At 44.2% G+C, this 18,898-nt stretch overlaps 1 protein-coding gene across 19 annotated transcripts in view; it reads right to left on the bottom strand.

The window, feature by feature from the left end:
• LOC129384282 (uncharacterized) overlaps positions 1-18,898 on the bottom strand; it is a 667,107-nt gene that overhangs the window by 124,703 nt on the left and 523,506 nt on the right. The window lies entirely within an intron of this gene.

Here is an 18,898-nt window from a genome sequence, read left to right as displayed (position 1 = left end):
GGTTCTAATTATCTACCGCCTTCGGGTTGGGATCAGGAGTTACCGTTTCTTTAAGAAGTAAAAGAACGACTGACGACTAAGGTACTCCCTAATGCGAAATCAATACGTGTCCTCATCATCATCATCATCCGCCTATTTTATGTCCACTGCAGGACAAAAGCCTCTCCCTGCGATCTTCAATTACCACTGCCCTGCGCCATCTGATTCCAGCTAGCGCGTGCAAATTTCTTAATTTCATCACCCCACCTAGTCTTCTGCCGTCCTCGACTGCGCTTCCCTTTTTTGGCATCCATTCTGTAATCCTAATGGTCTACCGGTTATCTAACCTACGCATTACATGACCTGCCCAGCTCGATTTCTTTCTCCTAATGAGAATTAAAATATCGGCTATCCCTGTTTATTCTCTGATGCACACCGCTCTCTGCCTCACGCTTAACGTTTCGCCTAGCGTTCTTCGTTCCATCGCTCTTTGCGCGGTCCTTAACTTGTGTTCAAGCTTCTTTGTCAGTGTCCCAGTTTCTGCCCCATATGTCAGCACCGGTGGAATGCAGTGATTTACAGCTTTCTTCTGAATGATAATGATAAGCTTCCAGTCAGGATCTGACAATGACCTCCGAATACACTCCTACCCATTTTTATTCTTCTGTAAGTTTCCTTTTCATGATCAGAGTCTCCTGTGAGTAATTGTCCTGGGTAAATGGACTCCTTCACAGACTCTAAAGGCTGACTGGCGATCTTGAACTCTTGTTCCCTTGCCCTGCTATTCATGATTATCTTTGTCTTCTTGATTCTAATCTTCAACCCCCCTTTTAGACTCTCTCTGTTAAGGTCCTCAATCATTTGTTTTAACTCATCTGCAGTATTGCTGAATAGAGCAATGTCATCTGCAAACGGAAGGTTGCTGAGATATTCGCTGTCTGTCCTTACTCCTAAGCCTTCCAAGTTTAATAGCTTTAACACTTCTTCCAAGCACGCAGTGAATAGAATTGGAGAAATTGTGTCTCCTTGTCTGACCCCTTTCTTTATTGGTGTCTTCCTACTTCTCTGGTGGAGAATTAAGGTAGCTGTGGAATCTCTATATATACTTTCCAAGATATTTACGTAAGCGTCCTGTACTCCTCGATGACATAATGCCTCTACGACGGCTGGTATCTCTACTGACTGGTGTGGATTATCTGTCTCATGCATCAAATTGAAAACAGAGCGAAGTGTAGGGCGACTACCTCACTAATCGGGAGATCGCGAGAGGCAGCGTGGGGGTGACGCGTGGGCGCGGTGCACAGCAGCCGCCGCAGGCAGACTTTCGCTCATGCTGCGCTTTGTTTTCCAATATGGTATCGGTGGACGCGCTCTCCGCATGCCATCGGTGAACAGACGACAGTGCCCTACTTTGGCGCCGTCTCGTAGTGGCCGCCACCGCAGAGCCCGTCTTGCACGACACTACGCGTTTCTTCTCATGATTTCGTCATACCGTTTTCCTCCGCTTTCCGCCTCATGGTTCTGCTGCCCACTCCTCCTCCGCCTTCCTCCTCGCGCTCTCTTCGCTATCGTCTCTGCAAATGGCGTTCACTATTTGATCCTTCGCTGTTCTCGTTCCCTCGATTGCCCCGACGCCGATGCTCAACGCAGGAACGGGCGCCTAACAGCTGCGCACTAAAGTTGTGGCTAAGGAAAGGAGAAGTACGTCTCCATTTTTCTGTATTTTGAGCTGTTTTGCCAATCGCACATGTGTCGGCAAGTTGCCGTTCTCTGTTTGTTACAATGATTCTTATCTTTGAAATGCTTCGTCATTCTTAATGACTTAGAAACTAGCCGAATCTTTGGTCATGGTCCTTTCACACAGCTTAGCGCGACGAGAGCCGTCGGTGACGGAAATTGTGAACGCGCCGATGCGTTTGCGTTCGCCGCCGACGCATAGCAAACAGTCATGTGGCGGACGCAATTAAAGTTGTGAACCACGGGGAAGGAAAATGTATCCTGAAAGGAAGACTGATCCACTGATGAGAAGGCGAAATGACGACTACAAATCTGAGTGTTCGCCTCCTAAAAGGAGGACTGATGCACTGATAAGACGGCAAAATGGCGAGTACAAATCTGAGTTTTTACCTTCGCAGCCCAAGCTTCGGAGCCGTTACAGCTGCGTAGGCGAAAACAGTCAATTCCTATGGGACACGAAGCTCTTGCGTGTGAACGGCGTCTTTATTATAATCTTAGCACTACTAGTTCATTGTAAATTTGCCTCGGAAATGTACACTGCTCAGCGCTTGAAACGCAATACTGGGAGCGCGCGGCTACCACAGATTTTTTATCTATCTTCTTTTGCGCCACAGGTGAGCACTAGGTGATTTACACCGGATCAGATGCAGTCACAATGAGTTACACCGGTTCTCCCTTTTACTGTAAACCACGACGCTTAAATCCGGTGTCGCCAACGCTTACAGTCAGTGCAAAAAGCGTCACCGACCATGCGTTTCGTGTATCTTGTTTCAGTTGCTGAGCCCATACTGTTGCCTACAGACCGCGCGCACCACGTCTTTCCGCCGTTACACCTGGTGAGGCCGCAATGAAAAACGATTGAAGTGAATGGCCTAACCAGCCTCAGTCCTGTTTCAATAACTGTTTGTGCACCCGAAAGCGGAGCGTGTTTGATCACACTCGGTATCACTTGGTATTTTATTTCGGCAACGCAAAACAGGAAAGCGACGGAACGTATTAAATCAACGTAGCTGGCGGCTGCACCTACTGAGCGCGGCCCAGCCGTCACGTGCCACTACATTCATGGCGCCGCCGCATGAAGGCGCCACCAGTCAAAACTCATCCTGTGGCTGGTTCCTATACACAATCAATCAATCAATCAATCAATCAATCAATCAATCAATCAATCAATCAATCAATCAATCAATCAATCAATCAATCAATCAATCAATCAATCAATCAATCAATCAATCAATTCTGTTATCACAAAACCATTCGAAGGAACGAACGAGTTGATTACGTAGTCTCATTGAAAATCCCCAATTGCTAATATTACTTCAACACAGTGATACAATGAACAGTAGTGACGATGAGCGCAGTACTTTACTGAATGATGAGCTTTACACCCGTATTCAGATATTCATCTTAGTTTGAAGCCCACGCTTCACTTCTCCACTTAAACGACGCCTGTGGTCAACGCACAAAGGAAAACGCAATGAGCGTCTTGGGCGAGTTCGCACCAGGCGTCGTTTATATAAGTCAAGCATGGGCTTCAAATTAAGATGCATTTCTGAATACGGGGGTTAATTTCCTGGAGCAGCACAGCAGCTTGACGCGCTGTACTGGAAGACTATTGATTAATTTTGACTGCTTGGAATTTTTTAGCGCGAACGAAAAGCTCTGCACACGAACATTCCTGGACCTCACGTTTAGGCGACGTGTCGCACTTACTACTTTTCGCTCAGCAGGTGAACGCCATAAGCTACTGCGGGTCTAGGGTCTCGTATAGTTTCGAAATCGTTGATTCAGGAAATGGTAGAAGTGCAAAACACTAAATGAAAAGTGCGCACCAGGGCGATATGGCACAAGTCCTTGAAGTATTTAGACAGGACTACAAGAATTCCTGCAGAAGCCAGAGCTGCTGACATTGCCCCCATTTTGGTTTCTCGTTATACCTTGCAGAGAATACTGCAATTTATGGGGGGCGGGGGGGGGGGGGATAGTGAACGTATTTATGGATTTTCGTGCAGACAGTTGAGAGAGGAAGTGAACAGTTTGTTTTGAAAAGCCATCTTATAACTGTTTTTCACTCATTCATAGCCCATTACCTTCTGAATGGCTGTCTCTAAAGCAACAAGCTTTTCTTCCTCAGCTTGAGTACTCAGAACACAAAGCAAAAAAAAAAAAAATATTATCCGGGCCCTAGGATGCGACAACCTTTCACATTCAGCGATGGTGCGCTTTTTTTTTCCTTAGTCGTTGTCTTAAACACGGCGTCCACGGAATCGCTATTTCTTCAACACCGAAATTGCAGACGATACAGAGTTACCCCTTAACCACACCAGCAGCCCCTCCTTTATTGGTCCCGGCGCACAGCACAAAAAACAAGACATAAACTTTGTCTTTTTTTTTCCGAGATGAACTTCGAATTTTCTGCAAAGTCTTCCGCATCTCAGTATCCTGACAAAAGTAAAGAAAGCATGGATGCGTTGTCAAGATTTCAACGCGGAGACGTCTGTGCTCACTACGAAATTCGAAGCTAAGGGTAAGTATCTCAGGAAAAGAAAGGCTCTTACTTAATGCAGTACAAAACTGCCACTTTCTCGTCACAGCAGTTTTCCACATAAGCCCCTGGTAAAAGCAGAACGCCAATGCGCTGTAATTTTTTCTTGTTTGAGTAAATGTAGTCAAGCACAACGTAAAGCCTCCATAAATCTTTCTCCAGAATATAGTTCCTCGTAAGCTTCGTTCGCTTCTCGCTGTCTGGTACCTCAGCCATACCCAGTCGCTGAGATATCGCGAAATACTGGCTGTGCGCTTGTAAATCGAAGCAGGGCGATACAGCTGTCCGAAAGCTAGTTTTTGTCATCATGCATGTTTGCACAACAAAATATTTTAGAGGCATCACTATCCGTCATTATCTCCATATTTTCAAAATGTACGACGGGGAATCACAAAGTCTCCACGGCTATTTTTAGTCATATTACGGCTGTAAACGCGAACTCAACATATCCATTCCCAGCGGTGAGCCTTTCTTGGACCGGCCCGGCCTTACTTGCCAGTAGATCCTCGGTACGGCGCTGCTGTGAGTTGTTGAAGATGGTGGCTCTGCTTCACACGTCCACGGCGTAGGAGTAAGGAAGTGTGATTCGTTTTCTATGGAGCAAAAGGCAAACGCCCATCGAAATCCGCGGGGAAATGCAACCCACGTATGGGGGGAAAATGTCTCGCTTTGAGAACGGTGAGGTGGTGGTGTTGTGAGTGCGCAAAAGAGCCGTGAAGACCTACAGTGGTTCCACAGTCAGCCGGACGAATTCTACCCCAGGGGCATCCCAAACTTAGTGCTGCGATGGGACAAATGTCTGAACTGGTGTGCGGACGATGTGGAAAAATAATGTAATGTACGTAGAATAGTACGTATATTTGTGATTACCTTTACGTAATTTATTTTGGCTTATAAAGAATAGGGGCAAAGACCTTCTGTTTCGCTCGCGCATTACGTCATTGCGATCGTATCCTCAATTTTTCTCTTTCAATATGATCCACCAATGTCGAAAACGTTGACACGATTTGATATCTGCGTCTTCCATGCTACTTGTGTTAGAAGTCTTCTCGAGAGTTCACCGAAGTTTCTTCACACCATGGAACCGCTCGTCCCTGAACGTGACTAAGTATTGATTGCAGCCGAAGCCGTCGTCGCAAAGCTACTCGAGACGATTGCAGTACTGGTCAGCCTTTATAGGAAACGCTTTTATAGAGCGACACTCTAAGTCAGGACCAATACAATAGCCGTCTTGAGTGTTTCAGTTACACGATAGCGTCGACGCGATTCTTTATAAAAGGTTATGTGCCACCCTCGTTTCATCATATGACGGGGTGTTGGCCGACTTATCGCTTTCGCAATGAGCAGGGCTCTTGCGCCACAAGAAAGGAAGAGAATTCTCTAAGCTACAATACTTCATTTCCTTCAGGACTCGAGAGAGTCGCTGTCGGCGTCACTGGGTGTGAACACTATATTGAGGTCTCTTAGAACAGTTTAGGAAAGACATTTCTCGAGAGCGCTGCTATTTATAAAGTTTCACTATCCGAAAGAATGCCACGAAGTTATCCGAATACATAAACTGAAATCGCACAGTAGGCCCCAAAAGTTTGCGAGATGCGGTGTTTGCTAATAAACTGAATCACCGCGAAACTTGAGCAGGGAGCCTCAAATACAAATTTTTAATGTATGCTGCAGTGTTTTGGGCATACGCACTGACCCGTCTTTGTTGAAGCGCTGGCCTTAAGGCCCTAACAATTTTCTCATAACCGCTATGAAGTAAACTTCTCTTGCTAGCTGTACGTCGTCTTTATGAAATTGGAGGAGTACGACTACATTTATATGGTCGCATGAGTTCTACTAAAAAAACATGCAGATCGACCGAAATGACAGAAACTATATTCCGCGAAGGTTGCATAACTTAATGAAGCAGCAGTACGTAGAGGAAGGCGCTAGCACAGCCTCGTCCCCAGAAGCTGTTATCTCTCTGTGTCACTGGCAAGAAAGCGATGTATCATGTTTGTAGAGACAAGGATGTTGACGAGAGTTTATAAACAGACAAATACGTAAATAAATTTAAGGCATCTGAAACCCTTTGCGTTGCAAGGGTACTTCACCCTTCTGAGGTCTTGGTCAAAGAATTGCCACATACCCATTTACACACATCCCATGACGCAAGTCATTATCTACACAGCAAGACAGCAGCCAGCCACACGCCGGGTATTTTGCCACGTGTCCAGTAGAACACAGACAGTTGTACGTATATGGAGTGGCCCCGGCTTTACTTACTCGGCAAGACAGTTACTGCTAAGTGGGGAAGAAGCCACAATGATAAAGAATATCTGCAATGAAGTACAAATGGAAGAGGGGATAATTCTGGTGATTGGACCCAGCTAGTGGCAATGGCCTTCGGCAGAACTGAGCATAATGTCGAGAGTTCGCTGCACTGTCGCAGTGGCCAAATTATTACACGGTTAGGACGCCAAAGTGCACGAAGTAGAGTGCTTTGTGCGATTTAGCTCGGGTCCAACCGAAATTTTCGTAATTGAAATACGTGCGAAACCCAGAAATGCTCTTGTGTTGCACCCACTGGCTGACGCGTCAGCCACGCGCTATCTCTCGCGATCTCCCGATTAGCGAGGCATTCGCGCCACGCTTGGCTCCATTTGCAACGTGCGGCACGAGACAGACTGTTCGCGCGAGCCAATATATCGTGAAATCAAAACACGTGTGGAGATGCACCCAAATTTCGCATTGGGGAGTATCGCAATCACCGGTGAATATTCTTCTATTAATAACGAAAGGGTACAAACGTGATGTATTAGTTTACACGTTACTTGTAGTTATTCAATTACAAATTTGTACTATTTATGGAATCACACAGGGGCACAGTCATTCAAATTTGTATGGTTTCATTCCCCCAATAGATCGTTCTAGGTAGCTGCAACATCTTTGTATTGATAAATTATTGATAATTCTTTTTAAATATACAATGAGCAAAACAAAATTGGTTCAGGTGAGTAAGAACATGGTGATCGCTCTATTTGCATGTATTTAGAGAGGCGCCAAATAAGTAAAGCTGACAGGCTGGCGGATAGGCTCTTCACCCATAGTGGCACTATGGGTGAAGAGCTCTCAAGTCTAGAAAGTAAGCAAAGCGCTATGCGCCTACTTAAAAGGAAGGTTTACCGCGGGGACTGCTGTCTAAATACATGGGAAAGGAGAAATCGTTTTTCTCGGTAATCACTTCATCAAAATTGATGAAATTTGTTGCCTATAAAAGAAAAATGTTCAAATATACTGAGTGCTTGAAGCAAATATTCGATTTATGCTGTCAATGGTATAGTAAGAATTACCAAAATTTGCAGAATATAAAAAAACACGATACTGTCAAGATTACAATTCTGTACCAATGGAAAACGATATGAAAATTCGGCAAACGGTGTTCAACAATACAACTAAACGGAACAAAATTGGTGTAATATGAATCGCTCTGGAAAGATGTCATTAATGTGTGACCAAGACTTTTGCCAAACCCTTGTAAACACGGTAACGAATTCATGCAAGGCATGATTCAATATATTAAATTTGTTCCCTTTAAATGTTCTAACGGAACCAGTTTACAGTACTGCAGAGTCGCGGATTTATAAACTGCGCGCTTCTTTTATTTTCTTGAAACTAATGATATTGGGAGTTTTGTTTTAAAAAAATACAGCCTCCAAATCACAATTACGTCCCTAACTGTCACTAGAATTTAACTAGCTTTCTCAAATTAAACACATTTCATTCAAATCGGCCAAGGGGTTATCTTAAAAAAAGCACTTCTTCATTTTACGTGCATTTGAATAGGCGGCATCACATTTGGCCCCGAGCTAAAGCTTGCTCTTAATGATACCGGACGAGTAACGTTGAACCGTTTTGTGACTGCACATGAGTGAACACTCACTTTCGGGTGTGCCGCACACTGACTCTCCTGGTTCCTTCTGGTAAGTTATGTTATTACTTTTAAAAACCGGCGGTGCCATGAAGGCTTCATTGCAGGGACGATATTAAAGAATACAGAAACAAAAATACACGCCATGCGAAAGACAAAGTAAGACATTTACATGAAAATTAAACCATTACACACTCGGTACACAGCACTTAGAACTTAACGAAATTATAGCCATTGTATAAATCCATATGCCCAATAACTGCATTATCCAATAACCTGATATGGAATATATATAAGAACCCATATGGTATCTCTTTTCCCCATGCCGTGTGATGTTATTCCATAAAATAATTATGGGAAATACTGGGCTTACAGTGAAGCTGTATGTGGCTAGGATCTCGGGATTCTTTCGCGTCCTTCGACAGGAAACTATCGTTATCAGTGGCTCATACCCCCGTAGGCACTCAGCACTCATACCGCCATAAGGCAGGGGCTACAGGCACAGGCGACGAGAGGTGGGCTGCGCTCTTGGGCAGCCCCGAATTCATCGACCAAACCCTGGCCGTCCAGAGTGCCCGTGATCGGGTGTCAAGAGCGGCTTGGCGGTGCCTACGTGGGACAAGCCGGTCGGCGCGGGGTGTCCCCGGGGTCTTCCCTGGACCGAAATTAAGTTCTTTCACTCACTCACAGGCACTCAGAGATGTGAAGCGAAGAGTGCGTGCATTTTTCGGAATCGCGCATACAACATAGAGAACAGCATACGTTTCTATAAGAAACCAACTGAAAAGAAGCATCCGAACCACATAATTGATGATAATCCGCTCGTCATAACACTGCGAAGCACGTAGCTCTCTCCGCGCACGTTTCCCGCTTAAAGTTACTGTTGCGTAAGGCGACGGCAGCTTGCGACGTGCGGAGTGACATCCTTAGCCTTTCGTGTATACGATAACCAGCTTAGCGAGTGATTTTGATGTTGTTGCAGCAACGCTATGGACGATGGCATACTGTCAAAGTTACCGTTACTCCCATTCCTACCATTACTCCAAAGCCATAAAGCGTTGCATACCCCCCTCGGCAGTTCTAGTGGTGGTTTACAACAGCTTCGCCGGACATTGGGTTTCGCAGGGCCTCAATGGTGAGCTTTCTTTATTTAGGTCTGATAATTATGATGGGCTCTTTCTCATTCGTAGGGATTTCAGCGTACTTTTGTCCGGTTATTTCCGAAACACAACTGCTGCTCTTGATGTCACCGAGAGACTTCGTTCTGGCGAGTGTCGCGCTTTCAAACCGCTTCGTACTGTGTGCATGCGTTATAGCTAACCCGAGTGAAGTAGAGAGACATGTAATGTCCAAGCTTTAGTCCGACACTTCTGTCGTCCCGGTTATTCATGAGAGCTAAGGGTGCCGAAAGGGTCCAAGTTTTGGGGTCCGAGTTACCCAGTATATAATCCCAAACAAGACTTATGTCATACGTGGTGTGCAATGTCCACGAGCTAACAGAGCTTGACATTTTGACGTCACTGTGAGCCTGCGCCACAGACATTTCGTACACTTAGAAAGGGCAGGAAGAGGCTAAGAAAGCTTTGCTAAAAAACTCGCGTTTTGTCGGCAGCTACTTAACTACCCTTACCTTCTAATGCACAGCTAGTAGTAGGACACATTGGACACACGGAGAACAGCGTCAGCGTATTTTGCTTCAAGTCACATTTGAGAGAAACACACAGACGCACACTCGGTCAATAATACGGGTCCCAGTATACAGGATGTCCCAGCTGACTTTAGCCAGAGTTTAAATATGTGTTCAATAACGTAATGACCACCGACGACCTTCAACCTGCACATAGAATTTCCTGCCCTTAGTATACAATCTATTATCGGTTAAGAGGTACGGGCTTGGGCTTGTTTGAGTGTGTGCCTAACACTCATGTAAGCGCAAGTGCGCGTGTAAAGTTTTGTGTAAAGTTTTGCATGTAAGGCGCCATGCAGTTGGTTCACTGATGGCGTCTGCAGAGCGCGTCTCTATTTTACTTCGCTTCTGTATTCAGGGTACTCAATCACGCACGTGCACACATAAACAAAACGCCAAATAAGAGTTTGAATGAGTACACAGCACAGGCGGCCGCTTTTAGCTGACTCTGGATTCTAGAGGAACGATAATGAGCGCCGGAGAATACATGTTGTGGATGGTTTCATGCTAGTTACTGTAATAACTGGCATAACATTTTGTAGTTACTTTCTCAACTTTGTTTTCTACAAAGTACTACTTGCGGCTGCATCAGCAGCTATTTCGGCCCTCTTAATGCTTCTTTTTTTTTCTCAGCCCTGGCACGTCAACTTTATCTAGACATGCGCCCAGTATCAGATGCGGTGTTGCAAGCTAAGCGTCTGTGGCCATGAATAAATCTGGTTCTCAGCGCTCTCCATTACGAGCTTGTTGACACTGCTGCTTCATATGTTATCGTTGTTTCTGTTTCTTTTTTCTTGTCCCTCCGGTGTAACAAGCATGGAGACGAGAACGTTTTGGGACAGAACTATCTCGCGCTAGTATATAGATTTTTTATTTTTATGTTTATTCAACGGTGAAAATTTATGGGCGCGAAGCTTTTTTGGCTAAGCGAGATGATTTATTATTCGGAAAACTTCTTTCATTACGATGATTTAAAAAAACGTGGGTGATAAGGCAATGTCTTCTTGCTATCACATAATGACACGCGATGAGAGTGAAAGTGAGAAATAGCAGATGGCTCGCAGTTCTCAGCTGGTAGGCATACTACACATATTCCCCATCTTTCATCCCCCTCATCCTGCTCCCTTGTGTAGGGTAGCAAACCGGTTAAGCTAAGCTGGTTAACCTCCCTGCCTTTCCTTCTCCACTTTTTCCTTCCTTCCTTCCACACTTGAAGAAGAAGAAAAAAAGTAATGACACAGAAGAGAGGAACGCACAACACCACCCACAACATCACATACAACGATAAAAAGAGTTCGGACAAGGCGTGTGTCCTGCAAGAGCCAATGTTTTGACTTGGGAATTTGTCTTTGTCTGAGTGAAAACAAGTCCCCACATCAAAACGCTCGCTCCAGCTTGAGATATGTATTGTCGAACCATTCCTGATCATTTCAATCCTCTCCATCTTGCGAACATGTTTATTCGCACTACACACACAAGGTGAAGACGAGTAATTGAAACTCATGTTGGATGGTGTGGCTTAAAGAAATGTGAGGACGCCAATATTATTTAGTGCAAGATCGCACTGCCTATACTCCACAAGAGAAATACAAAGTTCACATCATTTAAAGTTTTCGGTTGCTTATAAGCCAAAGTTAGAGACCGAGGAGGAGAAATGGTTCCTAAAATTGTGGAAAGCGAATTCACCCTTCGCACACTCCTAGCAACTAACTCCACCCACGTCCGAAGCAAAAGCGGATGGGTTTAATCTTACGCAGACGGCAAATAATACCGGGTTCATTCGAGAGCAGTTATCTTAACCGAAACCCATCGTTAAATGGAAAGCGGCAAAGTTAGTTCGGTTGCCACTGCTTTGTTTGACGCCAGTTAGGCGAAGCATTGTGCTTAAATGTAAGCTCGAAGGCTGCATATCGTTAGTGAGCTTAGGAGGGTCATCCAAATTTTCAGAAGGTTTTAGAAACTTTTCCGACCTGAAATACGTAATGAATCACGCACGCACACGCGCACACACACGCAAAACGCCAAATAAGAATTTTAATGAGTACACAACACAGGCGGCAGCTTTTAGCTCGCTCTTGGATTCTAGAAGAGCCATAATGAGTGCCGGAGGACACAAGCTGTGGACAGCTCCATGCTTGTTACTGTAATAATTAGCATAGCATTTTGCAGTTAGTTTCTCCTCTTTGTTTTCTACCAAGCCCGTTTGAGCAGAACCCTTTGCGATCTTCATATAAATAGTCCCTCGAACGCCGAAAGAACTAACGGGTAAATACAACCACCGAGAAACGGGAACGGTCCCTTGCGTTTTCTGCGGCATTGTACGCTTAGCAGACAATTCAAGGGTAGCTTACGAAGCGAACATACTTAGCGTCAGTGAACGGACAGTGCTTCTTTTAACTGGAATCGCTCGCCTGAAAAAATAAGAATTATTTTTGCTCCCAAAAACTACTCATAGAGTAAGCACATAAAATTGTCTTTTTACAGCGCAACTGCAATTTGACTTTTTATAAATTGAAGCGTATACCTACTGTCCGATGCGATCGGTCGGTGGGCAGAACTGTATGTTCTGATAAAAAAACGTTTCTGAGCGCTGCCTCACGGAGCTGCCCAGCCCGACCGCAGTCCAAGGTTGTTCCAATGAAACCTTGAGGAATCTGCCATGGAACGCTTGAATAATAGCAACAGATTTGCCAAGTTTGTAAGCCCTCCGCTGTTTATCAATGCATAGCGGGCGCTATTAAAATCCTCGGTGAATAGCGCGTGTTGAATAAAAGAAAAAGAAACGTTTGTTCACATTCTTAGGCATGAGCAATAATGGCATTCGTGATTGTTATCGATTGTTATAAAGCACGTAAAACTAGTTTGTTGGGCAGTGTTGGCGAGGAAATTTAGTTTCGACATTTGTTTGACAACTACAGTTCGCCTGAGGGCTTGAAAACCAAGGACGCAGCAACCCTGGCGTACCAGGTTGCCAAACCACGTGTCAAACTTTTAACAACTATTATCGATGCAATAACGAGTCGTAGATTCTCGTACTTTCAGTGATCTTTCCAAGCTGTCCTTCAAAGACCGGTCGAAACAGAACAAACATTTCCTAGAATAGATAAGGCAAAGCATGTGCTGTTTTGCATGAGTGATATTATTGTTTCCTAAGTCAATTCTGAGAGAACAGCTACCATAATATTTCATTGATTACATTGGTCCTTTAATAAAGTTCGTAGCCCCAGATACGGCTGGTTCATAGTTAACGCGGCAACTCTTGAGGATCTAGTCGGCGAACGCGTACAAATTTGTTTTTGCATTTTCTTCCTAAGGCATATTTATTGTTGCAGGAAATTAGGTGAGTGCCAGTACTCCGTCTTAGATCAATCTTTTCAACTTACGTCGTGATAATCGAAATTTTTCCCCATACACAAACTCGAGCCTTCAAACTGATGCAAGTTTTCTGGACTCATGTATGACAGTTTCGAGATACAAAACAAAGATTGCTGCTTAGAAATATAAAGCAACATACTAAAGGTAGATGCGCAGGACTTAAAATAAGAGGCACTGATATACGAGTTCCTCATACGAGTATAAATCAAGAGGTACAAGAATCTAACGCAAAATGCAAAGGGCATGTGATTATCAGAATGTCGCTTGCAAATTCGGTAATAACTACAATAATACATAATTCTGGGAAAATGCGTCAGATTACGCTGCTTTCTCAACATCTTTTTTTCTTATTTAGCGGTTTTCGTACGTGGGCCCATACTTTGTTTGAAGGTGCTCCAGATGTTGGCGCAATGCTGGTTCCGCTTGTTAATTCGGTTTGAAAACAATGAGCTCGGGAACGACTATCGTTCTTGAGCTCCTTTTCATATAAAACCATAATTTCATTTGCTTCGAGGCAGTCTCACCTGTCACATTCCTTAGCGACACTCGCAACATCAGTTTAGGTGAGAACGATTCCCATGCAAATGCAAACTAAGTGAGGCACGGTGTCCTTTCAGTGGAGCGTTCACGAGGGAATATATATGCATGAGCTATCGCTCGTTGTTCGAGAGTACATTTTAATGCACCATTTTCCGGGAAGATGCATCAGATTACACTGCTCTCTCAAAATATCTCTTTCTTATTTACTTTTAATGCGATGGTGTAAGGTTTGTTCAAAGTTGTTCCAGATGTCGGTGCAAGCTGAGCATAAGTAACTCGTTCGGGTTGAAAACAAAGAGCTTAGGACCGACTACTGTTCTTGCACTCCTCATTCACGCACGACCACACTTTCATTTTCTTCAATACATCTATCCTGCCACTTTCCCTAGGAACACTCGCGACACGTGTTTAGATGAGATCGGTTGCCAGGCAAATTCAAGCGCAACAAGGCACGGTTCCCTTTCTGTGGCGTGTTCACGAGAGAATGCATGAGCTATATCGCTCCTTGCTTACGAGCAGTTTGTCCTACGTCATAAGTCACTGGGATTGTGGTCTTGTATAGGAAGAGCGATTTCGTTGAGTTGAGGTTTGTAGATAACGGAGGGTCATTGTACAATGACCCTAAGGGAAAGTAGTTCCTCTTGTGTTTTACACCGGTATGACGTAAGTGCAAGAGGCGAATCTAGGCTCGTTGGTTGTTCATCATGAAACGAGTGAGTTGTAGCACGGACAAGGAACAAGGACACAAGGTTAACTAATGTAATGAAGTAAGTAACGAGCAAGAATAAGAGTGATTTTGTAATGCTATTTTCTGGCTAGGTATTTCTTTTCCATTTCTATAGAGCTTGTTGCTTCCACGTGATCTGTGTCGCAATGCCCGAGAGGCGTGTAGTATGGCTTGGTTTTGAATATAAAGACTCTTATTGCTTGTGGCGCTGCGTGTGTGTGTTCTCTATCTGCCTTCCCGTGTCCTTGTTTGTCCCCTGTTCACGTTAAAACTCACTTGCTTCAATTTCCATGACGTAGCGAAGACTGCGTTTGTTGTTGGATATTATGTGTTACGAAACTTGTCCCATTTTATTCGCATTGTACAATGGCGCGCAGCGAGGAAAAAGAAGAAAACGCCGGGAGGCTGACGAGATAATAGTATGGTTTGCTATCCTACCCGTGGCAAAGAGAAAATAAATTTAAAGCGATCGGAAGGTTGAAACTTTAGTAGTGACGCTGCAGTCTGAGCAAACAGCTGTGGGACGGCACACGTCCCTATCAGAGCCTATCTCGCAGGTTCGTACACGCTGGTCCGTGGTGGCGACTATCCTTGTATGTTTTTATTTGTCAGTGGCCTGTTATCACGTAACTTTAACGCCGCACACAACCACCTGCCTTTCAGTTCCATTTATAGCCTGCATAGATGCCAAGAAAATATGCGATTACTTCATCAAAGCCGTGTCAAATATACATATATAATCTGTTTCATTCTAAATGGATGTGAGGTTTAGTCGTGGCGCAGCCTGTAGGAATGCCTGAATATTAGTTTAAGCTTGGAAAACGTCATTTTCTTGCACTAGTACATGCTACCCAGTGCCACCCTGCCAAAATTGCATATATAGGCGTTATTCCGGCTGTTATCCTGCCAGTTATCGGAAGTTCGCGTGAGCCTCACAGAGAAGCGTCAGTTTGCGGTATTCGTTTTGAACGCGAAGTCGAAAGGTAAAGCCGTGAAGCGTCTGCGAAATTAGAAAGGGTATAAGGATCACCACGTTAGAATTGACAATTTATCTGTATGACAGAACTTTCTTTTTGTGAGCTGCTCAAGCAAAATTTGTGATCTTACACGGCGGTACACGTAGCCGCCTCACGTACTGTTGAAAAACATGCACTGCGGGTGATATTCGGTCAAAATATTGTTGCTAATAATATTCAAAACTATAGCCTTTCGTTTGGTATGGCGAAGCACACAGTGTAGATTAATTAAGGAAGGACATAAATAAACCAAGAGACTAAAGGACAGCGTCACGTAAGGGTTGATACGAGATTGTCTAAACGCGTTAGAAGAAATGTTGCACTCCGGGCATCGAAGACATTTCAATGATAGGCTTTTCCTGTTTCTATTTTCTTACTCTTTGGTGAGCGACATTGGTAGCAAAGAAAAGAGCAGCAGATTGGAGAGGTCGGTATTCCATTCTCTTTGCAGAGTCGTTTCATGGGTGCTGAAGTGCATCCGAGAACAGGACGACGAAAGGCAACAGGAAGCACTTTTCCACTCTCCGGCGGAGCCCTATGCACAGCCGCAACAATACTGGCGACAAATCATACTCACCAAAGGTACGTAGGTGCAACGGGAATAAGGAATATTTTCTGCTGAAATGCGCCAGCCTGTATGACCACCTCTGACTGACTCAGCGTTGAACGCTTGTGTGTGCAAGAGCGCAAACTGTGAACTTTCTTTCTTTCTTTCTTTCTTTCTTTCTTTCTTTCTTTCTTTCTTTATTGTTTCCTCAGACACAGTCTAAGAGGAAACTTCTTTCTTCCTTCTCCTCTTTCAATCCCATTTTGTGCTTCACCACTGCAGGGTAGCATACCGGACTCAGCCTGGTTAACACCCTGCTATTCCTTTGTGACTTCTCTCTCTCTCTCTCTCTCTCTCTCTCTATCTATCTATCTGTCTGTCTATCTATCTATCTATCTATCTATCTATCTATCTATCTATCTATCTATCTATCTATCTATCTATCTATCTATCTATCTATCTATCTATCTATCTATCTATCTATCTATCTATCTATCTATCTATCTATCTATCTCTATTGCTTTATAATTTCTTTAGGCATCAGGCCACGTACGTTATCTCCCCCTCTATATCACTTCCCTTCATGTCAACAAAGCCAACGCTGTTCTGACCCATTTGCGTTGGCGCTCTCAATCTCCGAAGAGAAGATGGGAAAGAGAAAGAAGAAGACAAAAAAAAAACGTTCAGCGTTCTTGCCATTTCTGCATTTCCCAGCACGTGTCGACCGGAGAAGCCAGACTCTCGTTCCGTACTACACTCGGCTTCGTTAAGCGGGGATGTCGTTGAAGTGTCGTTATGCATAGACGGCGGAGGTCGCGAAGAACTCTCGTAAGCGAACGGCACGGGTGCGCGGACGAGAGAGGAAACAGCAATAAAAATATGGCAGCAGGCGGGAGCGGAGCTTGTTGACTTGCAAGGTTCAAGGTACCTGGAAGTGCGGCGTCCTGCATAGAAGGAACGAGTGTGCTTGTTGACGGGTGCGTCCTATAGGTACTGAAACGTTTGGGCAGGATTTTTTTTTTCGACCGAGTTTTTTGAACCCACGCGTGCGCGACAGCGAACCGTAGTAACGGGCCACCGCCAATCATTGACGGCGACTGATGTGGAAACGGAGGCAAGGTCCTGGTGCCAATATCTATTTGTTTAGTTTTTTTTTCCTCTCAGAGCTAATGCGTTACAAAGAGAAGTTAAGTGGAAGTTAACGATATTTAAATCAGGACAAATGTCGCAGATCGGTGGGCCAACTTTTTGACACGTGTAACTGTCTTGTTTTTCAACAGAAACAACGAATAAAATAGCGTAACAGGTGTTCCAGCTAACGTGAACCCGGATTTTAAAGAACTACTTAAGCCTGGGTGAGTGAGAGGAGCTGTATGTTGTTAGCAACCTCCCAGAGGCGCCTCAAGGCTTTTCTTACGTTGTCATAATATAATATTTATAGAACCTAATAGTTAACAAACTCACTAATTATAAAGTTTACGGCTCCAAAATTTTGTTGCAATATTTCTTTTAAAACTTCACAAAATGATCGCAGGTGGCCGAGTAAAGCATAGCAGCCTTTGTCGTGCCCATTCAGCAACCGTCGTACGCACCCCTTTCGGTGGCAATGTCACGATTCTTGGTGAGTAATGAACACAAATCTCAAAGGCTCTGCTTCGCCAAACGGTAAACGACGGAAGCGAGCGTTTAACGTCATAGCCGCCATGTTTAGAACTTCACTCACTACAAGGTGAGCAGATGAAGAAACCTTCGCTCGTTTTTTCTTGAATAGCCAGGCAAGTACTGGTGTAAAGTGTTGTATTGCATAATACGGGCCAAAAAAGTGCAGTGTTGCTGCAAAATTAGTGTAAACGCAAATCAGCAAAAATGCAACACCTTTCTTTGTTTACTGGAAGGCGCACGTCGCTTTACTACCCATCATTACCATTCTAGCTTAACCACCCCATTTACAGCTGCGGTAGACAGCACCCGAGTTCCCTCTAGTTAATACCGGGAAAAATGTACGGTTGAACCATGGCCTCGGAGATCGGTGCTACCCGATGTTTTAGGCTTTTGTTTGAACCGTGTTACAACGCCATCCACCGATCTATCTTACTTCACTTTATCGGCTCTCATGCTTGAAAAGGCGCAAAAGCAAATTAGGCTTCTGGATGTGGTTCTCATCTTCGTCAAGTTAAAAACAAAACAAAAAATGTAAAACTTCACATGTCTACTCATTCCTGGCAGCTCATACAGAACCTTTATCACCGGTTCATTTCATTCCAGTTGACGCATCAGTGGATGAATCCGACCGCTTCAAAGAGCACACAAGATGTTAGAGGCCGTTCAGTAGCTTCATTTTTGCTTTAGTGTGCTCTAAGTACGGTATTGCGGCTGCAGCTTTCTTCTTCTTTTTTTTTTGACGCTGCCGAAGACGTTATAAAGAAAGCTCACTAAAGAAAGCTCACTAAAGAACAGCTTTGCCTGGCTAGTTATTTGTAGCTATAAACAACTGTGCTTCCATTACTTGCGCATCTTGCTAAGTGGATCGTAAACAATGACACCCTTAGGAAAAAAGAAACCATTCTCCTATCGATATAACCTGCCTTATGCTAACCTTGCTACTACATGTCTCATAACATTGTACCACTGATCACATGAAAGCGTAGAAATAAACCTGGTGCAGCTAGCGAAAATGCCATTAGTTTGATAGGAGGCTCTGACAAATTTTTAACTTGTTCGTTTCCTGTCACAAACGAGCTCATTGCTGCGAATCGGATGTATGATAAAATTAAATGTGATTAAGCGAGAAAGTTAGACAGAATCGCAGCTATGTTGACGAAAATTATTCTAATCAAC

This window comes from Dermacentor andersoni, chromosome 8 (genome assembly GCF_023375885.2).
Source record: "Dermacentor andersoni chromosome 8, qqDerAnde1_hic_scaffold, whole genome shotgun sequence".
NCBI classification, from domain to species: Eukaryota; Metazoa; Arthropoda; class Arachnida; order Ixodida; family Ixodidae; genus Dermacentor; species Dermacentor andersoni.
The sequence above is the reverse complement of the archived record's forward strand: the minus strand, read 5'-3'. Positions and strand labels throughout refer to the sequence as shown.